This window comes from Lactuca saligna, chromosome 9 (genome assembly GCF_052625555.1).
Source record: "Lactuca saligna cultivar CGN05327 chromosome 9, ASM5262555v1, whole genome shotgun sequence".
Lineage (NCBI taxonomy): Eukaryota > Viridiplantae > Streptophyta > Magnoliopsida > Asterales > Asteraceae > Lactuca > Lactuca saligna.
The window spans coordinates 188841054-188865756 of NC_136425.1; the positions used below are offsets into that span (position 1 = coordinate 188841054).

The window sequence follows — 24703 nt, forward strand, 5'->3', positions numbered from 1 at the left end:
TTGAGAACCAAAAAAATCGACAAATCAACTATCAAATCAAAGATAGGATCTCTTCTCTATATAGATTCTGTAAACACGACCTCATTCTTGTATTTCCATATCACCCAACATATAGATCGAGCCATAACATCAACGATATATTTGTTTAATTTAGAAACTTGCAAGGAATCTACCCACGTAATTAAATTCATAGTTCCTAATTCCCACGGAACAACCATATGTAACCAACGAGCCAAATTAGTCCAAGTCTTCAAAGCAATCTGATATTCTGTAAAAACTTGAGACACCGATTCCGGATGCAAGTTACACAAAGGACAGTAATTATTAGAGATGTTGATACCTTTATATGTCAAATTATTTCAAGTCGACAATCTATCTAACGATAAATGCCAAAAAATATTTTGATTTTCCTAGTAATGAATTTGTTTCAAGAAGTCTCCCTTTCATTATCCGGCAACATAATTTGTTCAATTTGTTTTCTCGTATCTTGAACATTAAAATTTTCGTCATTTCTAAGATCCCAAATCCAAGAATCAACTCCATCTTTAAGTTTGGCATCACAAACCACTACTAGAAAAAAGGTTTTCCTTGACAGACATTGTCTGTCGTAAATGCCTATACATGACAGACAAATGTCTATCATTGAAAGCCATATCATAAAGGATAATGACAGGCATTTGGCCTGTCATAAATTTTACGACAGATCTTTATGACCTACAATTATGACATACATACACGACACACGTTTTCGACATACATTTACAATTGGCTTTGTATGTCGTAATTCGTAACATTCATGGTTATATATATATATATATATATATATATATATATATATATATATATATATATATATATATATATATATTCTAGATTTGTACCAAATATTAAACAAAATAAATTACACATTTAATTTTCAATAATGCAAAATAAGATGTCATACATATACAAAAATACATTCCATTACATTAACCATAATGTCAAAAGGTTCTCTTGCAATTTTGGTTTTCATTTGAAGTTTTTGTAGGGTTTTGGTTCCGTCGGAATCACTAATTCCAATTCTATCGGAATCACTGAGTCTGGTTCTACCTTCGGATAGAATTAAACTCCATTTATTTGGCATCGGATTGGAATCACATATTCCAATTCCATCGGAATCACGGATTCCAGTTCCACCCTCATACCTTTCGTATTCTTGTTGATTGTGATAAGCATGGTTTAGCAACACATGACCACTTTCCACAAGATCCTTCCTGAGATGCACTAGATTGATAGCTTTTGCGAAGTCCTCCAAAGCACAAGCTTTCGAACCCCGCAACTCCAAACAGAATTCCATCGATTCCAACACCGATGCTAAGCCGGCATCCAAACCTTCCAACCCTAAAATTAACCAAGGTTATTTTAGTAAATTCATATCACTGTAAAACACACAAACACAAATACACAGACACACATTTTATATGTAAAGGGTATTATCAGGATTTCAATAAAAAGCCAAAACTTCTTGATCAATCCAATCTTTTGCAACATTTGATATGTCAATCATAACTTCTTGCAACTAATGGTTGTTGACTTGATCCATTTTTCCACATGTGCATATTCTGGTCACCAAATATATATGTAGGTATGGTGTTTTTTATCATCCAACATATGCATATGCTTCACCGGACCCTGGTTAAAGTAAAAAAAAAAAAAATCATCATAACTGCAGTAATCACTTTGAAAATATGCATACAAAAAGTAGGAACATGCAGCATCTGTGGAAAACTTAAGTAGTTCTTCTCAATCATCTATCATTACAAGAAAACAAACGTTAGAAGAAAAAGGTTAAGATAATTTAAGGACCGTGTGTTGGGAAGACTCACCAAAAAAATATACAGATGAAGAGATAAGTTTCGTTGAGATTTTCATTTCTTTTAACAGTTCACCAGTTACAGAGTTCATTTCGCATGTTCCAAATTTGGTTATTTTAACCATCAATAATCATAAAATTTATGATCATGATCATCTTATTATTTGCTTAAAAATCAACCTAGAAACCCTAATGAATGCAATATTCTTCACCTGAACAACAAAAGAGATTAAGATTAAAGAATATGGTTTGTTAATAGTAATCAAAGTTGAAGCCAATTATTGTCCAAATTCCAATAATAACCCTTGATAGCTAGGCAAATTGAATTACCTGCACAAGCAATCCAACTCCTAGTCAAGTCTAATATCAAGTATATTACTAGGGTTTCCATCCCAATTCATTTCCATGTCCATAGTTATTCCTTCACCTCCATCTTCAACAGTAGAAACTCCTAAGCAATTTAAACAATTGATAATTAAGATTCAAGTTATGTGGAATCTTCTTACTATGAAAGGATAAATGCAAATGGTAATACTATCAATTAGCCTAACCTATAAACCGAGGGGCCACCGTGCTGAGGGTAAACTTGGAAAATGACAAATAGGACAACACCATTGGTCTGTATTGTTTAAGAGTTAGCTCCAAATTAGCCTTTATAAGCTCAGATGTTGCCTACAAGAAAATCCAAAAACACATGATAAGCATATTACCATAATGATGGTGAATAGAGGGGTTTAAATTTTAAAACTGACCTCATCAACATAGAGGGACAAATCTTTGTAAGATGAGCATTAAGCCAGGTCAACTGAAAGATTAAGCAGAATAATTAGTCCCTGAAAAAGATAAAAAGAAAATGGAGAGAAAGTACATAAGCAAGAAATACTAAAACTGTAAGAAAAAAATCACTTTCGTTTATTTGAAGTGTAATAAATCACTTTACCAACATGTTGCTTCTAATTTCAATTTATACTAACCCACACAAAAAAGAAATACTAAAACTATAAGAATCGAACAAAACAACTTGCATCCATCATTTCGTTCTTCATCTTCCCTATCAAATACCAAAACCCAAACAATAAACCTAAACATCCAAAATTCTTTCTTTTCAGTCAAGAACACAAGTAGACTTTGATCTTGTTCTAGGGTATACCTGCAAACAGAAACAACATCATGTTTTTGTTTCCTTCCCTGTCCAACTAAAACCAAACATCAAATGCATACACATGTATTCTTCATCTTCTTATTTCAAGGAAACCAAACACCCACTTAGGTTATATCCACTACTGTTAAACAATAAAGTCAATCCAAAAACCCCATCGATTTCCATCAAAATTAACAAAAAAAAAAAGAGAGAGAGAAAAAGAAAGAACGAAGGAGCTATAGAAGCAGCCCCATACAATTACCTGTCTCTTCGTGAACCACGGGAGATTCGTTCCTCTTCTTCTATCGAGCACCACTGCCAAAACCCCCCATCGGAGCTTCTGTTTCCACTTGCCTTACTCCATCGAGCCAAATGTCCTCCTTCTCGTCGACCAAACGCCGCTTCATCTTCATGACCGGCCCAAGGACCGAGACCTCCTTTGCCCTCGCTTCTCACTCCCGTTCGACAACCGCAAAGCAACGTCACTGCTTCTTCCCACGTCCTTCTTCGGTCTAGTCGACCACCGGAGCTCGCCACTCGAGTGTGATGGGTCTGAAATCGCCAGACGAGAAAGAGAATGCCTCGTTGCGTTCGTCCCTTCTCCCTCTTCGCGATCGGTTAGGGCTTCCGGATTAGCCATTGCGATCCTTCGCTCTCCTCTCTTCCCCGGTCGAGCCAGACGCCCAGCCTACCGATTGTTGAAGTACCATCGAACCCCTCCCATTTTTCGTGTTTCCCACTCACTATGATCTTTCATAAGCATGTCCGTTTGTATGCCCCTTTTCTTTCCCGATCGTTGAAGTCAACGGCAATTAAAAGCCCTAAATTTTCCTTAGTTTAGTCTTTTAAACAAAATACAGTCCCTCCATGAGATTTCCTTTTATAAAATCCATAAAATCATTTTGCATTTATAAAATGAGCAAAATACACCCTCACTTAATCCAATTATATAAAATGAGTATCAATAAGAGAGAAACGAGTAACGTGACAAACAGAGGAAAAATAAGAAAGTGAGACATCTGTGACGTTTGAACCAACAATGAAAATAGTGTAAACTATATAAAATAGGGAAAATTATTGCAACAGAATAAAATAAGGTGGTCAAAATATCTACAACTAACATGGACAAATTATGGCAAGGGAGCAAAGTAATTTGGTCAAAATATGAAACACAATAAAACATGGACAAATTATAGCGACCGAGCAAAATAAAGTGATCAAAATATCAAAAACCAAAAAAATGGACAAATTATGGAAGGAATCAAAGTAATGTGTCAGAATATGAAACAAACGAAGTAAATTGTTCTTAATAAGCATGTTAGGAATTAAAGTAATATACTATTTATATATATATATATATATATATATATATATATATATATATATAAATGTTTTTTCCATATCTTATAACTCATGAAAAACAAATCAATTCATACATTAAAATGCTCCTTGTTTCTTTTTTATTTAAAATTTAACAAATTAACATACGACATAAATGTATGACAAACAGTTTTGTCCGTCATAGATCATTTATATTTTATGAAATATGACAGACTTTAATGATAGACATTTTTATTTCTGTCATAAAACTGTTGTACATCGTAATTCGTCTGTCAAGGAAAGTATTTTTTCTAGTAGTGAACCAAAGAATTTAACACATTTAATTGATCAGTTTCCATACCCTTTTGAATGTTCCTATTCCAATCCCATCTCCATTGATTATCTAACCAACAATCTTTTAGCAAGCAAGATTTATTATTCTCAAGGAAAAAAGAGTAGGAAACCGGGTACTTAAAAGAACATTACCAATCTAAAGATCTTCCTAAAAGTTAACATCTTCTCCACTAACTACTTTTCTACTTAAGGAAGAAATCAGGACAATACATTTTTCACTCATTTTAAATCAATCCATCATGATCTTCGGCCATATTCCTTGACCTTGAGGTTTTAACAACGTGATCTTCGACCATATACCGTTGATTTATTTTGTTTATCTAAAAGTTACTAGGGTGTCCATCCAAAAATTACAAGGGTCTCCATATAAATTATATGATATAACTTCTAAAATAATTAAAATCAAGGGATGTCCATAGATACCTCCCTCTTGGTTGGTTTTCTGATAAAATGATAATAATAGTCTGTGTTTTTATGTTTTTCTCCCTTCGCATATCTAATGAACCGATCACTCTGATCTATCCATACAATTAGTCGAAAATATAAAGTAATTACCAAATTTATGTTATTTGGATAACTGATAATTTTATAATTAAACGGACAACAATTTCCACATCTGGTTTCTAAAAAGAGTAGTTGCTAAATTGTTGTTATTTTTTAATCATTAATTAATAATATCATAAGACAGTCTTTTTAAAAGTTAGAACATGATTTCTCATGTATTTTGAATGGTTTAACAAACTATCATTTATTTGGAATGAGTTAACAAAGTACTTTAGCATATTATAGCAGAACTGTCTTATCATTTATTCATTCAAAGAAATTATGAAAATCTTGTTTTTCTTACAATTTTACCTTATAATCACAACATATGCATCTACGACTACATCTCTATTACCTAACCCAACATCTAAGTCGAAATGTTTTCGGGGTGGTCCGTGGAACGTGTTTATCCTCAACAAGATTAACGATTCCATCAACGTGCATATACGATCAAGAGATGATAATCTTGGAAGTACTACACTTGCATTTAACGCTGAAAAACATGTGCAGTTTTGCATGAGCTTCGATCTGTCGACTCAATTTGTAGCTCATTTCAATTGGAAATCAAAGACTGCAGTATTTAATATTTTTAATAATAGGATAGCAAATAGATACTGCAACGAAAAGCGTTGTATATGGATTGTCAAAGACGATGGGTTCTACGTGACTTGGAGAAAAGATTATTCAAATCCAAAAATGTATCAAAATTGGAAATGAGTGATATATTTTATGTTTATTTACTTATATATTAAAGTATAATAAAATATGATCATGACGAACTTTTATTAATATTATTATTATATTACTTGAAAACAGATTGGCATCAATTTGGTATAGAAGATTATGATTTCTACAAGTATTTTGTATATAATGGTTTTTTAAATTAAAAAGGGTAGAATACACAAATGGTCCGTGTGGTTTGAGTCAGTCTTCATGTTTGGTCCCTTATAATTTTCTTAACTCCGAAAATCTCTATAACTTTGTTTTGCTCTAAATCTTCATGTTTGGTCCCTTATAATTTTCTTAACTCGGAAAATCCCTATAACTTTGTTTTGCTCTAAATCTGCTCCCCACCAAACCTAAATCGACTATATTACTCCTATGTGTTTATTTTTAATTAATATGTTTTTTATTACTTTAAATGTCAACAAAAGAAAAGAAATGTGCCTCTCTTTATTCAGTCTCTCTCTCTCTCTCTCTCATCACATCTAGTGGCAGATACAAGTATTTCACGTGGCAGATACAAGTATTTCACGGCTGATGACTTCAACAATCACCAAAATCAATCTCTAGAACCCCCAACGAACAAAATTCCCCTTCTAAAAACCATCGATTTTTGAAAACCCCATATCCTACCCCATAACCATCTTCTTATGAACCTCCAAGTTTTGTAAACCCGAGATTCAAAGACCAAACCATAAATCTTTTCATCAGCTTCTTTGTTTCCGATGAAGGTAAACCTCCCTCTCTCTCTCTCTCTCTCTCTCTCTCTCTCTCTCTCTCTCTCTCTCTCTCTCTCTTGGAGTATAGAAGGACCCTAAAATCCAATCCACATTTTTTTCTCTCTAGTTCATGTTTTCGAGAGGCGGAATAGATAAGTGGGTTTTTGAAAAGTCTCTCCTGTTAAAATTTCTTAGTAAAAAGCTTCTCATGGATCTGGATTTTTGTATATTGATTATGGTATTCTGTATATCGATCTAATTTCTTTTTGTATATTGCATCTATTTTTTTGTGTAGCAACAACTATATCAGGGTTTTTTTTGTATATTGTATTTGGGTTTCTTTTATTCATAGTTCTCGTAAAGGTGTTGGTGGTTCCGAACTTTAACGGTGGTGTCAGACTTAAGCGGTGGTGCCAGAATCTAGGGGTGTAGGACATGATTCTCACTTATTTTGTAAATTATTTAAGTTTATTTTTAAATTTAATAAACCTTAAAAACAAAAAAAAAATAAAAATAAGGATGACATGGTCATTTCAGTTCTTTTAGGGACTATAAATGAAACAGAAACAAATTTTAGGAACGTTCTTAGTTTAAAAAAAAATTGTTAGGTACCAAACATATGGACCGTCCGAAACCACATAGGTCATTCATGTATTTTACCCAATTAAAAATAATGACTATTGCATTTATGGTTGATTAATATGATATTTTTATGATAAAATATAACATGATAGATGTTTCAGTTATATAAGTATCACAAATAGTCCACCAAGCGAAAAGAAAACATTTTTATTTAATGAAGTGTAAAATATTGTGATACATTAGTAACAAAATGTAGTTCTAGTGTGATTTCGACTCTTAAGAGTTTAGGAATATGTTTGAACAAGATAACTATTACATTGTTCAATTTAAGTGAAATTTGGATCACAAGGTTTTAGAAATGAGTGTATATATATATATATATATATATATATATATATATATATATATATATATATATATATATATATATATATATATATATATATATATATATATATATATATATATATATATATATAAAAGCCGTTTACCCGCGCCAAGTGACAGATACGAATTATTTCTTTCAGAAGTTATTATTGGTTATATATATATATATATATATATATATATATATATATATATATATATATATATATATATATATATATATATATATATATATAAAGTTTAGTACATGTAAACAATTATCAATAAGATCATGTTAGCATAAACAAATTCAATAAAAATTAAAAATTAAAAGTTTGCATTATTTACAAATATACATGAAGACATGATTGATTATTTATTATTAATCGTGCAACGTTTCTTTATACACAACATTTGATGTATAGACTTCATTGTCATTGAAATGTTCGTCGAAGTTCACTTTTACTTTCGTTATTTGTATTATTTGTATGTACGTTGGAAAATTGTTTTCATTTATTGGATCGTTATGTCGAAAACTATATATATTTCTATTTCATGATGACATATTGGATTTCAAAGAACACAAAATGAATTATAGATATCATTTACTATTTAAATATATCGTTAATGTATATAAATAATTGTATGTAATTTTGGATTTGAGTTGTTCGTTCAAATTGTTCATCATAACCATTAATATATCGTTAAAGTATGTAAATTAGGTTATTTGGCATATAATTTTCTTGTATCGAATAATCATTTATTTCTTTTTAGATGATAAGTCTTTTAGAAATATAAACTACATTTAAAGAATAAATATACTTATCAGTATAACTTATTTTCATAAAAAAATAATAGCTAGTGATTCTTTAAGAAAAGGTAAAAACAACAAATGGTAAGTTATTTTTTTCTTTTTCTCTTTTTTTTCGATTGGAAAAAAAAATAGTAAATGATAAAATTAGTTTTAATGATTTATGGTTGATTTATCTTCATGGTTTTTATATTAAAAATATATAGATAACAAATCCTAATATTAAAATTATCAGTTTTAATCTTTTTTCAAAACCATATATTCCAAATTTACAAACCATTATTTCTATCAAATTGTCATGCTGTAAATTTAGATTTTGAAATTCAAATGCAAAATTGTATATTTATCTAATATTGTTTGTGAAGAAAACTGCAATATCAAACATTGTCCAATTATCTTTATACAGTCTATAGACTTGATAACATAAGATAGTTGCACGTTTTTTATATTTAAGTAGGTAATTTATTATTTTCAAATGATAAGGTCTCTTTCTTTTCATGCCACACAGTTGCATTTTGTTTACATAATACAATTTCAAAACCAATTAATTCTCAATTAACTATTGTAACTGATGTCATGGTTGTAGCCACCAATACTTAAAAACATCCCTTTATTCCGGCAATACAAATTTTAAAAAAAGATTGAATTACCTACAACAATAACATATTACCATTTCAAAAGTATTAAACTCTAAGAAAGTCTAGATACATAAACATATTAAAAATACAAATTCTATTTCTTGAATTGAAAGTACAATGTTATTTTTTCAAAGTACGATGCAAAAAAGTGAAAATACAAATGTTATTTTTCAAAGTATGATGAAGACAACACCAAGAATGCCTTTTAGTAACCATTACAAATCACAAGGTTTTCAATATACTCATCAATGACGGTAATTCCTAGGAAAAAATTCCAGTCACTTTAAAACACTATGGTTAGATCGAGCTATGTACATTTGTCATTCAAAGATATTGCTAAACATTTAAAGAAAAATTAACAAAATGATTTAACTATAAGGAAAGGGGGCAAACTCACTTTTCTTCTTAAACTATAAGAAAAAGGGGTAAACTCTGATTCCATTCCAAATTCTCCATACACCCTCCATGCAGAGTCATCATTGTTTGAACCATTAGCTAAACAATGACATCAATGTGACAAAAAGAAGAGAAACGGAGACATATAGCTTTAAGAATACTCCACTTTAAAATGAAAATAAATTTAATGTACACATGACAAATAAAAAGAAAAATGTTTTATTCAGTAGCTCCTGTAAACTACATGAAGATCTGTTTTCTTCTTTTGGAATACCATTTCAATTCCTTTCTCTATCTACTTCAAGAATGTCATCCCTGCCACTCAAAGTAATTAACATTTTTTTTAAACATGAATTTCTGTATTCTAAACATATAAAATGCATTTCCTCCAAGATCAATTGTGTTTGTATATAAACTAAGCAAACCAGATCAATTAACTTTTTTGTCAAACCAAAAGAAAGTGATTACTTCCCTTCTACTTGCAATACACACGCATGCAATTGACTAAACCACCCTTTAATCCACCAAATTTACAACAAAGATTCCTTAAACATCCTAGGACACATTTCCCTCATTATTATATACGGATCACTATCTTAACAGACCCCATAAAAAGGCAACGGAGAGGAATACATCTTAGATTATGCAATTTTGAGAAATAAAACCAACTGTTTGAGTTAGGCAAGAAGAGTAAAAGGGCGAAGTCAGAAAAAAAAAAAAAAAAAAAAAAAAAAAAAAAAAAAAAAAAAGTTACCTTGAATTTCAAATGGAGCTTGGATATGTCTTTGCAAAGCTTGGATCTATACCTTTTTTTTTTCTGTTAGCTTTCTCACAAATCATTCCAATCAAAAGTAAAATCTCAAACATAACAATAAGCAAATAATATCAAAATTGAAGAAGTTGGAAAGAGGTTCAGATTAAGCTTCGAGAAGATAGAGAAATGGGTATTTACTTTTAAAATCAAACATCTCAAATGGTTCAGATGTTCACCTTGACCAAACATCCATATGAAGCTCCAAAAAAATCCATAAAAACTAAAATTAAAGAGAATCGTGTTCAAGAATGTTAACTCTGGAAAAAAAAATCTCCGTTAATCCTACATATTTTTAAGCATGTATCTTGAACCTAAAACCGAAGCCATATTCATGGTTATTTGTCAACTGGGTTTGTCAATATGAGGTTGTTGAACAAAACCAACAAATCATTAAATAAACTTCTATTCAACAAATCAACACTTCTGTGGATATTCACAACCATAGACATAGAACGAAAGAGTGAGTAGTAGTGGTTTGTGTGTGGGTGTGTGTGCGCCAAGGCATATAGAGAAAGATAGCTTTAGGCATCCCAACTGGTACAGCCGACGCAAAATTCGTAAGCTTAACACTCGAAATTTTTAAAAAAAATCAAGAAAATTTTAGCTTGATATGAACATGATTTAAAAAAAAACAACGAAAGGGGTGAATGGTGGGGTTATTTTAACTAAGAGAGCGTCAATGGTTTACCAGATTTAGGAGGAAGAAAGACAACGCATGGATTAGCTTCACTGGTTGAAGGCAGAAGAAGTGATACCTGCTATATCTTAATAGGATGCGTGAGGTGGTGAGTGGTGTCGATTTAGGTCACTGTAATGATGGTGGCTGGTGGGAGTGGTCGGCGACATTGGAGGTGCACGGCTTGTAGGCAATGGTCGATGGTTAGACTTGTAGATAAGAGGAGTATGCGGTGTAGAAATGTGTATTTATAGGTTATATAAATGGCCAAGAAGAAATTAACAATGGTATAACATTATAGGGCAGAAGAAAGGGTGGCATAATGGGGGTTGTTGCACTGCATAATGCTGCACAACCTTAAATTGTCAAAAGAAAACTCTATAATCAACCTGACATGTATATACAATCACAGACTCACATAGTTAAAGAGCACAAAAGAGGGAATCGATGTACATTCGACATTGAGAGTGGAGGAGAAGGTTGATGACAACGTCGGCGATAGTGGTGGAGCGGTGGTTGTTCATTGTGTTGGCTAGGGTTTGTGGATGGCAGCGACATGTCTGTGTATTGTGGTGGTAACCTGCGCCGGTGGTGGCATGCCGAAGTTGGTTGTAGGTGGTAATTGGATGAATTTGGTGAAGATGTTATATTGTGACAACCGAAAATTTCCATTTTGTCAAGTCAACCACTTCGTATCATAAATTAATATCATTATTTCTTACTTTTAAGAAATATAAAGTTCATTTGATTATTTTAATATTATTTTTATACGAACGGGTGAAAGAAAGTGTTGTCTCGGGTTTTGATTTTTGAAAACTGCAAACACTTCGCGTATTAGATACACCTGACCAAACTTTTATGTTTTGGGTTTAGAATTCACCCAAAAACCATGAACTCATACATATGTATGAGTTTACTCCCCAAAAACCAGTCATTGTGTTTACTCCCCAAATAGTCAAAAGAGTAAACTCCAAAAACTCTCTCAAGTATCATCCAAGATTTAATTCCTAATCTTCAATCTTGTAAGTGTTCTAACCATTTCAAGTTAGTAAAACACTTAATCTAGTGTTTGTGCATCTATGCATCCATTCATTTCCGGTTTTTGTTTAGATTTTCCAAAACACCAAGAACACACACTAAGTGTTCTTGGCCTTTTAGCTCAAATCAAGCATTCTAATAATAAGTGCTTCCATCCTTGAGTGATTCTAAGCTAGTATTACATTTAAACACCAAGAAAATATGTCAAGAATACAAGGCAAGAGGTGTTCACGGTCCAAGGAGATGCTTGGGCCGTAAACACCATAAAATGCACCAAAGTGTGCCTAAGCCCTTATCTAAGCCCTAGTTTGATGTATAAACCATCCTTGACATGTTTAAACCTTCCTTTGTTGTGTTTAAGCCTTGAAAAACATCAAATGCCCACAAATATAGGTGTTTACGGTTTGGGGATCTCCGAAAACCGTGAACACCCAAAAGTATGTCTAAATGGGTTATTTTCCTTCCTTAGGCTTATAAACTAGCTTATACACTTACCTAATTGTGTTAGGGACTTGAAAAACATGGCTATACACTCTTCCATATGGGTTTACGGTTTTTAAACCCAAAGGAAAACGCCATGAGGCCGTAAACTCCTCAAATGAGGTGTTTTGTTGCCCTAGTCCATTCCAAAGGCCAAACCACTTAGTAGAAATGCTTCAATGGCTTGCTAAACCACAAAACAACACTTGGACTTTAAGACTAGAGCTTACGACCGTAAACTCTAGAGTTTACTGCCATAAACTCCCTAAGTCGTGACCATCAAAACCGTAAACTCTAAGGGAGTTTACCCTTGAACTCCAAACACCCTAGCCTTGCACTACCAACACTCGGATGCAATCCTTGTGATCTTTAACACTTGAAACGAAGTGTTTTCATGTTCTAGGGTGTCCCAACCTAATTTATTAGTTATAAATTGGCTAATTAGTTATATATATGTTCATTATATGATAACTAGGCTCGTGCGTGTGTACAAGTCTTCATTTGTCACCTAGCACCGTATCCGACACTTCAATCAAATCCACTCACCACAAGTGAGTTCATAACCCTTTAATTAACCTTTGAAATACTTTTAAATGTTTTAAATGCTTTTATGGGGGGGGATACAAGTTGAATACTTATAGTTATTACATCAATTACATGTGATTAATAACTACAAAACCAATGCTTTTACTACTATTCAAACTGTTTATCAAAGTTGTTTTACTTCCAACTGTTTTACAAACTCTTTTACTTATCAAATACTCTTACTTAAACTTTGTTACACTTATTATAAATTGCATGCCCGTATATGTATAGTTATATAAGAAATGTTAAAAAGGCTTAGGAAGGTCGTACGCCCTATTTCCTTTTCCTCGATTTGGATGTGGTCTGGTGGGATATCGGGTAGCCGTCCGAAGGTCATTTCAATATTAATTATATATCATGTGTACATATATAGACATAGAAGTTCTTCCATGTTCATACATACTAGTTACATCATTTGTAAGTTACCATCGGGGTAACACAGGATCATACTGACGAGCGTTATGCTGCTCTTTCTGAGGCTGCTGTTGCAGCGGCCACCGCAGTTGTTGCTGCTGCGAGGCCGCAGGGTGGTGATGCGTTGTTGTTCCGAGAGTTCAGCAACACGAAGCCACCAGAGTTTGATGGGACGCAGGTGTAACATCCGGATTTTTACCAGGTATCTTGTAAATTTAATTTTGTTGAATTGTGAGGGGGACTCGGCGAGTTGGAGCTCAGACTCGCCGAGTAAGGATGCGGAATTGGACAACGGATCGCGCCTGGACTCGGCGAGTCTGCGCTGTGTAGAGAAACCCTAAAATCCCGGGCTTGAGGCCTATTTAAAGGGCCTTATGGCCGTCATCTGTGCTCACCCAACCCTTAGAGAGAGACCCTTGTGTTCTTGAGTGATTGTGGAGAGAGAGGAGCATTTCTTGACCTTGTGAGTGCCATTTAGCAAAGAAGAAGGAGATTCTAGGCAAGAGGAAGCAAAGGAGGCTGCTATTTTGTGGATTTGGAGCTTAGATCATCAATCTAGAGGTATGATTTCGATCCATATTCTGTTTGGTGAAGCATTATGCGATTTAGGGCTTATTATGGTCATTTATGGGATGATTTGATGCCCAATGGTTCCCTCCTTGTGTTGAGGTTATGGATCTGGACCCATAGAGGTCCAGAGAGCCTCACTCATCAAGCTTTATGTATAACAATGGAGTCTAGGACCTTGTGTTGTGGTATTTGAGTCAAAAACATCATATATGGTCATATAGAGGTTGTATGTGCATCAAGATTGTAACTTTACGTGCTAAATGAGCTTGGAGGGACTGGATCTATGGATTAATGGACTGGATCTGACCTTATGAGCAAGATTGAGTCATTGCATGGCACGGACTCGCCGAGTCTGAAGAACAGACTCGGCGAGTAGCATGAATGTTGCCCGACCACACAGTGAGTGGTCTTGCCGAGTTGGGGAGGGTGGACTCAGTGAGTCAAGGGGGAGTCAGAATGGACCGGTGGACTGAGTCAAACTGGACTCGCCGAGTTGTTCTTGAGACTCGGCGAGTTGAGTCGTGGTGGCCCCACAACTCATGCCAGGTGGAACTCGTCGAGTTGAGTGAATGCTCGACGTGTCAAGGGAGGATTCCAGGGAAATTGGTGTATACGCTCAGACTCGCCGAGTCGCTATAGCGCACTCGCCGAGTCCGGTCAAAGTTGACCGTTGACCAGCGTTGAACTAAATTGACTTGTTATAGTGTGGTCAACCCTAGTTGGGAAAGTGTTAATTAGGGATGTATTGTGCTATAGGGGGGACTAAAGCTCGGCAGATCGAGTGATTAGCGATTTCAGGTTTACGATTTACCGAGACACACGAGGTGAGTCTTCTCACTATACTTACCTTGAGTAGGTAACCAGAGTTATGTGATAGAGTATTTGTATGCTATGTATGTTATGTGTTGTACTGCATTATTTCTATGTGATTTATGTGGTGCATGTCTATCAGAGCTAGAACCCGAGGGTTCACAGAGTTTGGGTGCACGGACCCACAGAGTTATAGCCTAGAGTGGCTAATATGTGTTATATGTGGTATTTTGGGGAACTCACTAAGCCTTGTGCTTACAGTGTTTGATGTTATTGTTTCAGGTACTAGTGACGACCGCGGGAAGGCGCCGGCTTGATCCGTACACACACACGTTCGGAGCTTGATATTATGATCTTGGGATTTTGTATTGTCTTGTTTGGATAATTAAAATGGTTGTTTTTATGAATATTGATGGAATTATGTTTTATAAAAATTGAAAATTTTGTTTTGAAATTTACGGTGTTACAGCAGGATCCGATTGTGGCGATGAGATGGGGGTCTGATATTGAGGGTTGTTTTTACACATGCTCATACCCGGAGCACTTGAGGGTTCGATTTGCGTTGAACCAGCTTTGCCTGGGGGCAAAGGACTGGTGGAAGTTCACGACAGCACGCTATTCTCCAGCAGAGCTTGCTGCGGTGACCTAGGAGAGGTTCACCACCATGTTTCGTGATGAGTACGTTCCTCCGGTGGAATGGTATCGGTTAGCACAGGAGTTTTTGACCCTCAAGCAGGGTACAGAGTCCGTTACGGTTATCACCAGGATGTTTCATGAGAGGGCGATGTTCTACCCTGATCACGTGTCATCTGAGCAGGCACATATGAGCCGTTATTTGAGTATTTTGCGGAGGGATATTCGGGAGTTAGTGGCGAACTCCTCGTACCGGACATTTGTTGAGCTTCAGGAAAATGCACGGAAGAGGGAGATCGAGCTAGAGACTCAGGCGAGGGAGGAGGCGAAGTCTCAGGGGAGGGATCGGCGACCGGCACAGTCTCAGACGACAGCCAAGCGGGCCAAGACCGCTGATCCCAAAGCAGGGAGCCAGAAGGGCCGCACTTGTGGGAAGTGCGGCAAGGGTCGTGATGGAGTTTGTAGAGCTGGATCTTGCTACAAGTGTGGCAAGGAGGGGCATATGGCCAAGGACTGCCCCAAGGGGTTTGCAGTGTGTTTCCACTGCAATCAGACCGGACACTGGAAGGTAGAGTGTCCGTAGTTGCAAGTATCAGCTCAAGGAGCACCTCAGGGATCTGCCCCTGCCGCCATCAGAGCTACCGAGAGTCGGCCAGTGAAGGCCGAGGCACTGAAGGCACGAGGGAGAGCCTTCCAGTTGACCGAGGAGGAGGTCTGCGCAACACCTAATGTCGTGGCTGCTAAAAATTCTTTCATGTAATTATTTAATGTTTAAGATTTTATGCTTATATTATGGTATGCGTAGGTACTTTTCTTGTGAATTATGTACCTGCTTTGGTGTTATTTGACTCGGGTGCAAGTCGATCTTTTGTATCGTTGGCTTTTAGTCGGCACATCAGCATTAGTCGAGAGGCGTTGAGTCGACCTCTGAGAGTTTCCATCACCGATGAGAGAGCAGTATATGCCACGGAGGTGATTCGAGGATGTGTACTTGAGATTTTCGGTGTAGAGTTTCCTATTGATTTGGTCCCGATTGCGATGGGGGGATGTTTGTGTCATCGTAGGCATGGATTGGTTGAGCATATTTGGAGCAGTTATCGACTGCGAGCGATAGCTGGTGACTATACGAGACCCTAGCGGGGGAGTTCTTACGGTGTACGGCGAGGGTACACGTTCTGGGTCAGCGTTGTGTTCGGCCGCTAGAGCGAGGCAGTGTCTACAGCAGGGCTGATTCAGAGAGGCCGAGGTCAGTTGAGGAGGTTCCGATAGTGCGTGAGTTCCCGGATGTATTTCCAGAGGAGTTGCTGGGTGTGCCTCCCGTGAGGCAAGTAGAGTTAAGTATCGATTTGGTTCCCGGGGCCGCACCTATCGCCAAGGTGCCTTATCGCCTTGCACCTCCAGAGATGCAAGAGTTATCCTCGCAGCTTCAGCAGCTGCTGGGAAAGGGATTTATTCGGCCGAGTAGCTCGCCGTGAGGAGCGCCTATCCTTTTTGTCAAGAAGAAGGATGGTTCACACCGGATGTGCATTGATTACCGGGAGTTGAACAAGCTGACGATCAAGAACCGTTACCCGTTACCGAGGATCGATGATTTGTTCGATCAGTTACAGGGAGCATCTTAGTTATCCAAGATCGATTTGAGGTCTGGATATCATCAGGTAAGGGTGCGAGATGAGGACATCCAGAAGACAGCGTTCAGGACGCGTTATGGGCATTACGAGTTTGTGGTGATGCCTTTCGGGCTCACCAATGCCCCGGCAGTGTTCATGGATCTCATGAATCGAGTGTGCAAGCCGATGTTGGATCGGTCGGTGATCGTATTCATCGACGACATTTTGGTATATTCGAGATCTAGAGAGCAGCATGAGGAGCATTTGAGGGAGATCCTCGGAGTTCTGAGATCGGAGAGGCTTTATGCCAAATTCTCCAAGTGTGATTTCTGGTTGCGAGAGGTCCAGTTCCTAGGGCATCTCGTTAACCCGAAAGGGATATTGTTTGACCCGGCCAAAGTTGAGGCAGTGATGGGTTGGGAGGTGCCGAGGTCACCCTCCGAGATCAGGAGTTTCTTAGGATTGGCAGGTTATTATCGGAGATTTATCAGGGATTTCTCTAAGATTGCAGTGCCACTCACCAAGTTGACCCGGAAGGGTGTCGCTTTTTCATGGGGCCCCGAGCAGCAGACCTCCTTTGAGACACTTCGCCAAAAGTAATGTGAAGCCCCGGTGTTAGCCCTCCCGGAGGGAATGGAGGACTTTGTGGTATACTGTGATGCGTCGATCTTGGGGTTGGGAGCGATGCTGATGCAGAGAGGGCATGTTATAGCATACGCATCGAAGCAGCTGAAGCCTCATGAGACGAGGTATCCCACCCATGATCTAGAGTTGGGGGCAGTGGTGTTCGCCATCAAAATTTGACGTCACTATCTGTACAGGGTTCGGTGTACGATATACACGGACCATAAGAGCCTGAAGTATTTGATGGATCAGCCTAACCTAAATATGTGGTAGAGGAAGTGGTTGGATGTGGTCAAGGATTATGATTGTGAGATCCTGTACCATCCGGGCAAGGATAATGTCGTAGTCAATGCACTGAGTCGCAGGGCGTAGAGCGCCCATTTGCGAGATGTATGTTTGCGATTGACCGTGATGGCTCCGTTGTTGGATACCATTCGTGGAGCACAGGCTGAGGCTGCGAGGTCGGAGAACCAGAAGAGAGAGCGAGTGTAACATCCGGATTTTTACCAGGTATATTGTAAATCTAATTTTTGTCATATTGTGAGAGGGACTCGGCGAGTTGGAGCTCAGACTCGCCGAGTAGAGACGCGGAATTGATCTTTGGTGCACGCCTGGACTCGGCGAGTCTGCGCTGTGTAATGAAACCCTAAATCTCCGGGTTTGAGGCCTATTTAAAGGGCCTTATGGCCGTCATTTGTGCTCACCCAACCCTCAGTGAGTGACCCTTGTGTTCTTGAGCTATTTGTGAAGAGAAAGGAGCCATTCTTGATCTTGTGTGTGTTATCTAGCAAGAAGAAGGAGACCCTAGGCAAGGGGAAGCAAAGGAGGTTGCTATTTCGTGGATTTGGAGCTTAGATCATCACTCTAGAGGTATTATCTCGGACCATTTTCTGTTTAGTGAAGCATGATGCAATTTAGGGCTTGTGGTGGTCATTTATGGGATGATTTGATGCCCATTGGTTCCCTCTTTGAGTTGAGGCCATGGATCTGGATCCATAGAGGTCCAGGGAGCCTCACTCATCAAGCTTTATGAGTGTCAATAGAGTCTTTGGCCTTGTGTTGAAGTATTTGAGTCATAAACATCATATATGGTCATATAAAGGTTGTATGCGCATCAAGATTGTAACTTTACGTGCTAAATGAGCTTGGAGGGACTGGATCTATGGATTAATGAACTGGATCTGACCTTTAGAGCAAGATTGAGTCAGTGCATGGCATGGACTCGCCGAGTCCGAGGAACAGACTCGGCGAGTAGCATGAATGTTGCCCGACCACTCTGTGAGTGGCCTCGCCGAGTTGGGAAAGGTGGACTCAGTGAGTCAAGGGGGAGTCAGAATGGACAGGTGGACTAAGTCTAACTGGACTCGCCGAGTTGTTCTTGAGACTCGGCGAGTTGAGTTGTGGTGGCCCCACAACTCATGCCAGGTGGAACTCGTCGAGTTGAGGAATGCTCGACGTGTCAAGGGAGGATTCCAGAGAAATTGGTGTACACGCCCAGACTCGCCGAGTCGCCTGGGTACTCGCCGAGTCCGGTCAAAGTTGACTGTTGACCAGCGTTGACCTAGATTAACTTGTTATAGTATGGTCAACCCTAGTTGGGAAAGTATTAATTAGAGGTGTATTGTGCTATAGGGGGACGACAGCTCGACAGGTCGAGTGATTAGCGATTTCAGGTTTACGATTTACCGAGACACGTGAGGTGAGTCTTCTCATTATACTTTACCTTGAGTAGGTAACCAGAGTTATGTGATAGAGTATTTTTATGCTATGTATGTTATGTGTTGTACTGCATTACTTCTATGTGTTTGATGCTGTGCATGTTTACAGAGTTAGAACCGGAAGGTTCACAAAGTTAGAACCTGAGGGTTCACAGAGTTTGGGTGCACGGACCCACAGAGTTATAGCCTCGAGTGGCTAATATGTGTTATATGTAGTATTTTGGGGAACTCACTAAGCCTTGTGCTTACAGTGTTGATGTTATTGTTTCAGGTACTAGTGACGACCGCGGGAAGGCGCCGGCTTGATCCGTACACACACACATTCGGAGCTTGATATCATGATCTTGGGATTTTGTATTGTCTTGTTTGGATAATTAAAATGGTTGTTTTATGAATATCAATGGAATTATGTTTTATAAAAATTGAAAAATTTGTTTTGAAAATTTTCGGTGTTACAAATTGGTATCAGAGCCTTGGTTTGAGGGATTCGGGTACACCTTCGGGGGTATTTGAACTCAAACTGAGGAATTAAAGAGGTATTTCAAAATAAAACCAAAGTTTTCTAAGAGTAAAAGATTTTCCAGGAAGAAACGTGTGTACGATCAGCCAGCGCCCGAACGGTGAATTCCCAAAATACCTTTATATTATGTGATAATTATTATTAATGTGATGTGTTTGCATGCTAGGGTAGGCTAGGTATTGCTAATAGGACTAGAGTGGCCTGTTTTGTGATGCCTTAGCCTAGGGAGGGGTGAGCTGCTATGAGATGCTGAGAGTAAATAGGTAGCAGCTAGGGACTTGTGTGAGACCTGTTACAGAGTGATTTAAGTATAATAGAGTACTTGGGGATTGGGATCCGAAGAGGAAGATTTGGGGTGTGTACTGAGACGGTGTGGACAGTAGTATTGGGCCCGTACTACTGAAAGCACCGGTGCGGCACACGGTCCAAATAAGAATCTTGGGATACCAAGAATCAAGGAGGGGTGGATTGTCGAATGTAAGAGTGTTCGAGTAAATTCTAATTATCGCATGTTGTATTTCAGAGATTGATCATGGTGAGGACACGTCACATGCCGGAGGATGCCGGAACTAGCGATGAGGAGATTCGACAGATCATTCATGAGGAGGTGGCTGCGGTCATCAGAGTTGAGTTACCAGAGATGTTCGGGTCCATTAAGACCGCGTTGATTGAGACATTTGACGAGCGCTATGCCGCTCTTTCTGAGGTTGCTGTTGCAGCGGCTACCGCAGCGATCGCTGCGGCAAGACCCCAGGGAGGTGATGCGACATTGTTTAGGGAGTTCAGCAACACCAAGCCACCAGAGTTTGATGGTACGCAGGATCCGGTGGCAGCTATGAGGTGGATATCTGATATGGAGGGATGCTTCTTCACTTGCTCGTCCCCTGAGCATTTGAAGGTTCGGTTCGCGCTGAACCAGCTTCGCTTGGGAGCGAAGGACTGGTGGAAGTTTGTGACGGCACACTTCACACCGACTGAGCTTTCGGCAGTGACCTGGGAGAGGTTCACTACCATGTTCCGAGATGAGTACGTTCCTCAGGTGGAGAGGGAACGTCTGACACAGGAGTTTCTGACCCTCAAGCAGGGTACCGAGTCAGTCACAGCTATTACGAGGATGTTTCATGAGAGGGCGATGTTCTGCCCTGAGCACGTGTCCACCGAGCAGGCACGTATGAGCCGTTACCTGAGCATTCTGAGACGGGATATTCGGGAGTTCGCTGCGAACTCCTCGTATCGGACATTTGTTGAGCTTCAGGCAAATGCTCGGAAGAGGGAGATTGAGCTTGAGACTCAGGCCAGGGAGGAGGCGGAGTCTCTGGGGAGGGATCAGCGGCCGGCACAGTCCCAGCCGGCAGCCAAGCGGGCCAAGCCCGCTGATCCCCGACCCGGGAGCCAGAAGGGCCGCACTTGTGGAAAGTGCGGCAAGGGTCACGATGGAGTCTGTCGAGCGGGGTCTTGCTACAAATGTGGCAAGGAGGGGCATATGGCCAAGGACTGCCCCAAGGGGTTTACAGTGTGCTTCCACTGTAACCAGACCGGACACCGGAAGGCAGAGTGTCCGCTGCTGCGCAGAGCATCTCAGGGGTCTGCTCCCGCCGCCATCAGAGCTACTGCTACAGAGAGTCGGCCCGTGAAGGCCGAGGCACCGAGGGCTCGGGGGAGAGCCTTTCAGCTGACTGCGGAAGAGGTCCGCGCTGCACCCGACGTTGTGGCTGGTACGCTTTCTTTTTATTATTTATTTATGGTGTCGAGATATTATGCTTATATTATGCTATGCATAGGTACCTTCCTTGTGAATTCTGTACCTGCTTTAGTGTTATTTGACTCGGGTGCGAGTCGATCTTTTGTATCTTTGACATTTAGTCAGCATATCAGTGTTAGTCGTGGGGCATTGAGTCGATCCCTGCGGGTTTCCATAGCCGCCGACAGAGTGATTTGTGCCACGGAGGTCCTCCGGGGATGTGTACTGGAGATTTTTGGGGTTGAGTTCCCGATCGACCTGATTCCTATTGCGATGGGTGATGTCTGTGTTATAGTGGGCATGGACTGGTTGAGCCGATTCGGTGCGGTTATCGATTGCGAGCGTCAGCTGGTGACTATACGAGATCCTAGTGGGGGAGTTCTTTCGGTTTACGGCGAGGGTACACGTTCTGGATCAGCCTTTTGTTCGGCTGCTAGGGCGAGGCAGTGTTTACAGCAGGGCTGTAAGGGTTTTGTGGCGTATGTGATGGATACGCGAGTGATCTCCGAGAGACCGAGTTCGGTGGATGAAGTTCCGGTGGTGCGTGAGTTTCCAGATGTCTTTCCCGAGGAGTTACCAGGTGTGCCTCCCGTGAGGCAAGTGGAGTTTGGTATCGATTTGGTTCCGGGAGCCGCGCCTATCGCTAAGGTGCCGTATCGCCTTGCGCCTCCAGAAATGCAAGAGTTATCCTCGCAACTTCAGGAGTTGCTGGGGAAGGGGTTTATTCGGCCGAGTAGCTCGCTGTGGGGAGCACCCATCCTGTTTGTGAAGAAGAAGGATGGCTCGCATCGCATGTGTATTGATTATCGGGAACTGAATAAGTTGACGGTCAAGAACCGTTACCCGTTGCCGAGGATCGACGATTTATTCGATCAGTTACAGGGAGCATCTTGGTTCTCCAAGATTGATTTGAGGTCGGGCTATCATCAGGTGAGAGTACGGGACGAGGACATCCAGAAGACAGCATTCAGGATGCGTTATGGGCATTATGAGTTTGTGGTGATGCCTTTTGGGCTCACCAATGCCCCGGCTGTGTTCATGGACCTCATGAATAGGGTATGTCGGCCGATGTTGGATCGGTCGGTGATTGTGTTCATTGATGATATTCTGGTATATTCGAGATCTAGAGAGCAGCACGAGGAGCATTTGAGGGAGGTTCTTGGAGTTTTGAGATCGGAGAAACTTTATGCAAAGTTTTCCAAGTGCGATTTTTGGTTGCGGGAGGTCCAGTTTCTGGGACATCTCGTTAACCAGAAGGGGATATTGGTCGACCCGGCCAAGGTTGACACAGTGATGAGGTGGGAGGTGCCAAGGTCACCTTCTGAGATCCGGAGTTTCCTTGGGTTGGCAGGGTATTATCGGAGGTTTATTAAGGATTTCTCCAAGATTGCGATTCCACTCACCAGTTTGACCTGGAAGGGTGTTACATTTCTATGGGGTCCCGAGCAGCAGACCTCCTTTGAGAGGCTTCGCCAGAGGTTGTGTGAAGCTCCGGTATTAGCTCTTCCGGAAGGGATGGAGGGTTTTGTGGTATTCTGTGATGCATCGATTTAAGGACTGGGAGCGGTACTGATGCAGAAGGGACATGTGATAGCATATGCATCGAGGCAGTTGAAGCCTCACGAGACGAGGTACCCCACACATGATCTGGAGTTTGGGGCAGTGGTGTTCGCCCTCAAGATTTGGCGGCACTACTTGTATGGGGTTCGATGTACGGTTTACACGGACCATAAGAGCTTGAAGTACTTGATGGATCAGCCTAACCTAAACATGCGGCAAAGAAGGTGGTTAGATGTGGTCAAGGATTATGATTGCGAGATTTTGTACCACCCGGGCAAGTCTAATGTGGTAGCCGACGCATTGAGTCGCAGGGCGGAGAGTGCTCCACTGCGAAATGTATGTTTGCGACTGACTGTGATAGCTCCAGTTCTGGACGCCATTCGTGGGGCACAGGCCGAGGCTGTGCGTCCGGAGATGCAGAAGAGAGAGCGGGTCGTTGGGTTGGTTTCTGAGTTTGTATCGGATAGTCGAGGGCTTATGACTTATCAGGGCCGGATCTGGGTACCGTTTGTGGGCGGTACGCGTACTACATTGATGGAGGAGGCTCATAGATCGAAATTCTCGATCCATCCCGGGGCTACAAAGATGTATTTGGACTTAAGAAAGGAGTATTGGTGGCCTTGTATGAAGAGGGATGTCGCATGGTTTGTCGAGAGGTGTTTGACCTGTCGAAGGGTAAAGGCCGAACACCAGAGACCGCATGGCAAGTTGCAGCCATTGGAGGTTCCCGAGTGGAAATGGGAACAGATCACTATGGATTTCATCACCAAATTGCCGAGGACTGCCAGAGGAGTCGATGCAATTTGGGTGATTGTGGATAGGTTGACAAAGAGCGCTCACTTTCTTGCCATCAGTGAGAGTTCTTCGACGGAGAAGTTGGCGGAGATTTATGTGAGAGAGGTTGTATCTCGGCATGGAGTGCCGATCTCGATTGTTTCAGATCGCGATGTGCGTTTCACTTCCCGTTTCTGGAAGAAATTTCATGAGGAGTTGGGTACTAAGCTGCATTTTAGTACCGCATACCACCCCCAGACCGACGGCCAGAGTGAGCGGACGATTCAGACACTTGAGGACATGCTTCGGGCATGTGTATTGGACTTTGGGGGTAGTTGGGATACGTATTTTCCTTTAGCGGAGTTTTCCTACAATAACAGCCATCATTCGAGCATCGGTATGCCGCCCTTTGAGCTGTTGTATGGTAGGAGGTGTCGGACTCCCATATGTTGGGGAGAGGTTGGGCAAAGGGTAATGGGTAGTACAGAGATCGTGAATCAGACGACAGAGCAGATACAGCTGGTCAGACAGAGGTTATTGTCCGCTCAGAGCCGACAAAAGAGTTATGCGGATAGGCGCCGGTCCGAGCTGGAATTTCGGGTCGGTGACTTTGTTCTCTTAAAGGTTTCTCCTTGGAAAGGAGTGATCCGGTTCAGGAAGAGGGGCAAATTGGGGCCCCGGTTTATAGGTC

At 40.1% G+C, this 24703-nt stretch overlaps 1 long non-coding RNA gene across 3 annotated transcripts; it reads right to left on the bottom strand.

Moving 5' to 3' along the window:
• Positions 1-938: 938 nt before the first annotated feature.
• LOC145017872 (uncharacterized) lies at positions 939-3621 on the bottom strand. 3 transcript variants are annotated; one of them, XR_013666692.1, is made up of 6 exons: positions 3256-3621; positions 2605-2657; positions 2404-2524; positions 2183-2303; positions 1454-1671; positions 939-1380 (listed from the first exon to the last, which is right to left on the bottom strand). It is a non-coding gene; the product is annotated as an uncharacterized LOC145017872 (long non-coding RNA). The 3 variants fall into 3 exon arrangements; XR_013666691.1 differs by having other exon boundaries at positions 1454-2064; XR_013666690.1 differs by having other exon boundaries at positions 1454-2303.
• Between the last annotated feature and the right edge of the window lie 21082 nt (positions 3622-24703).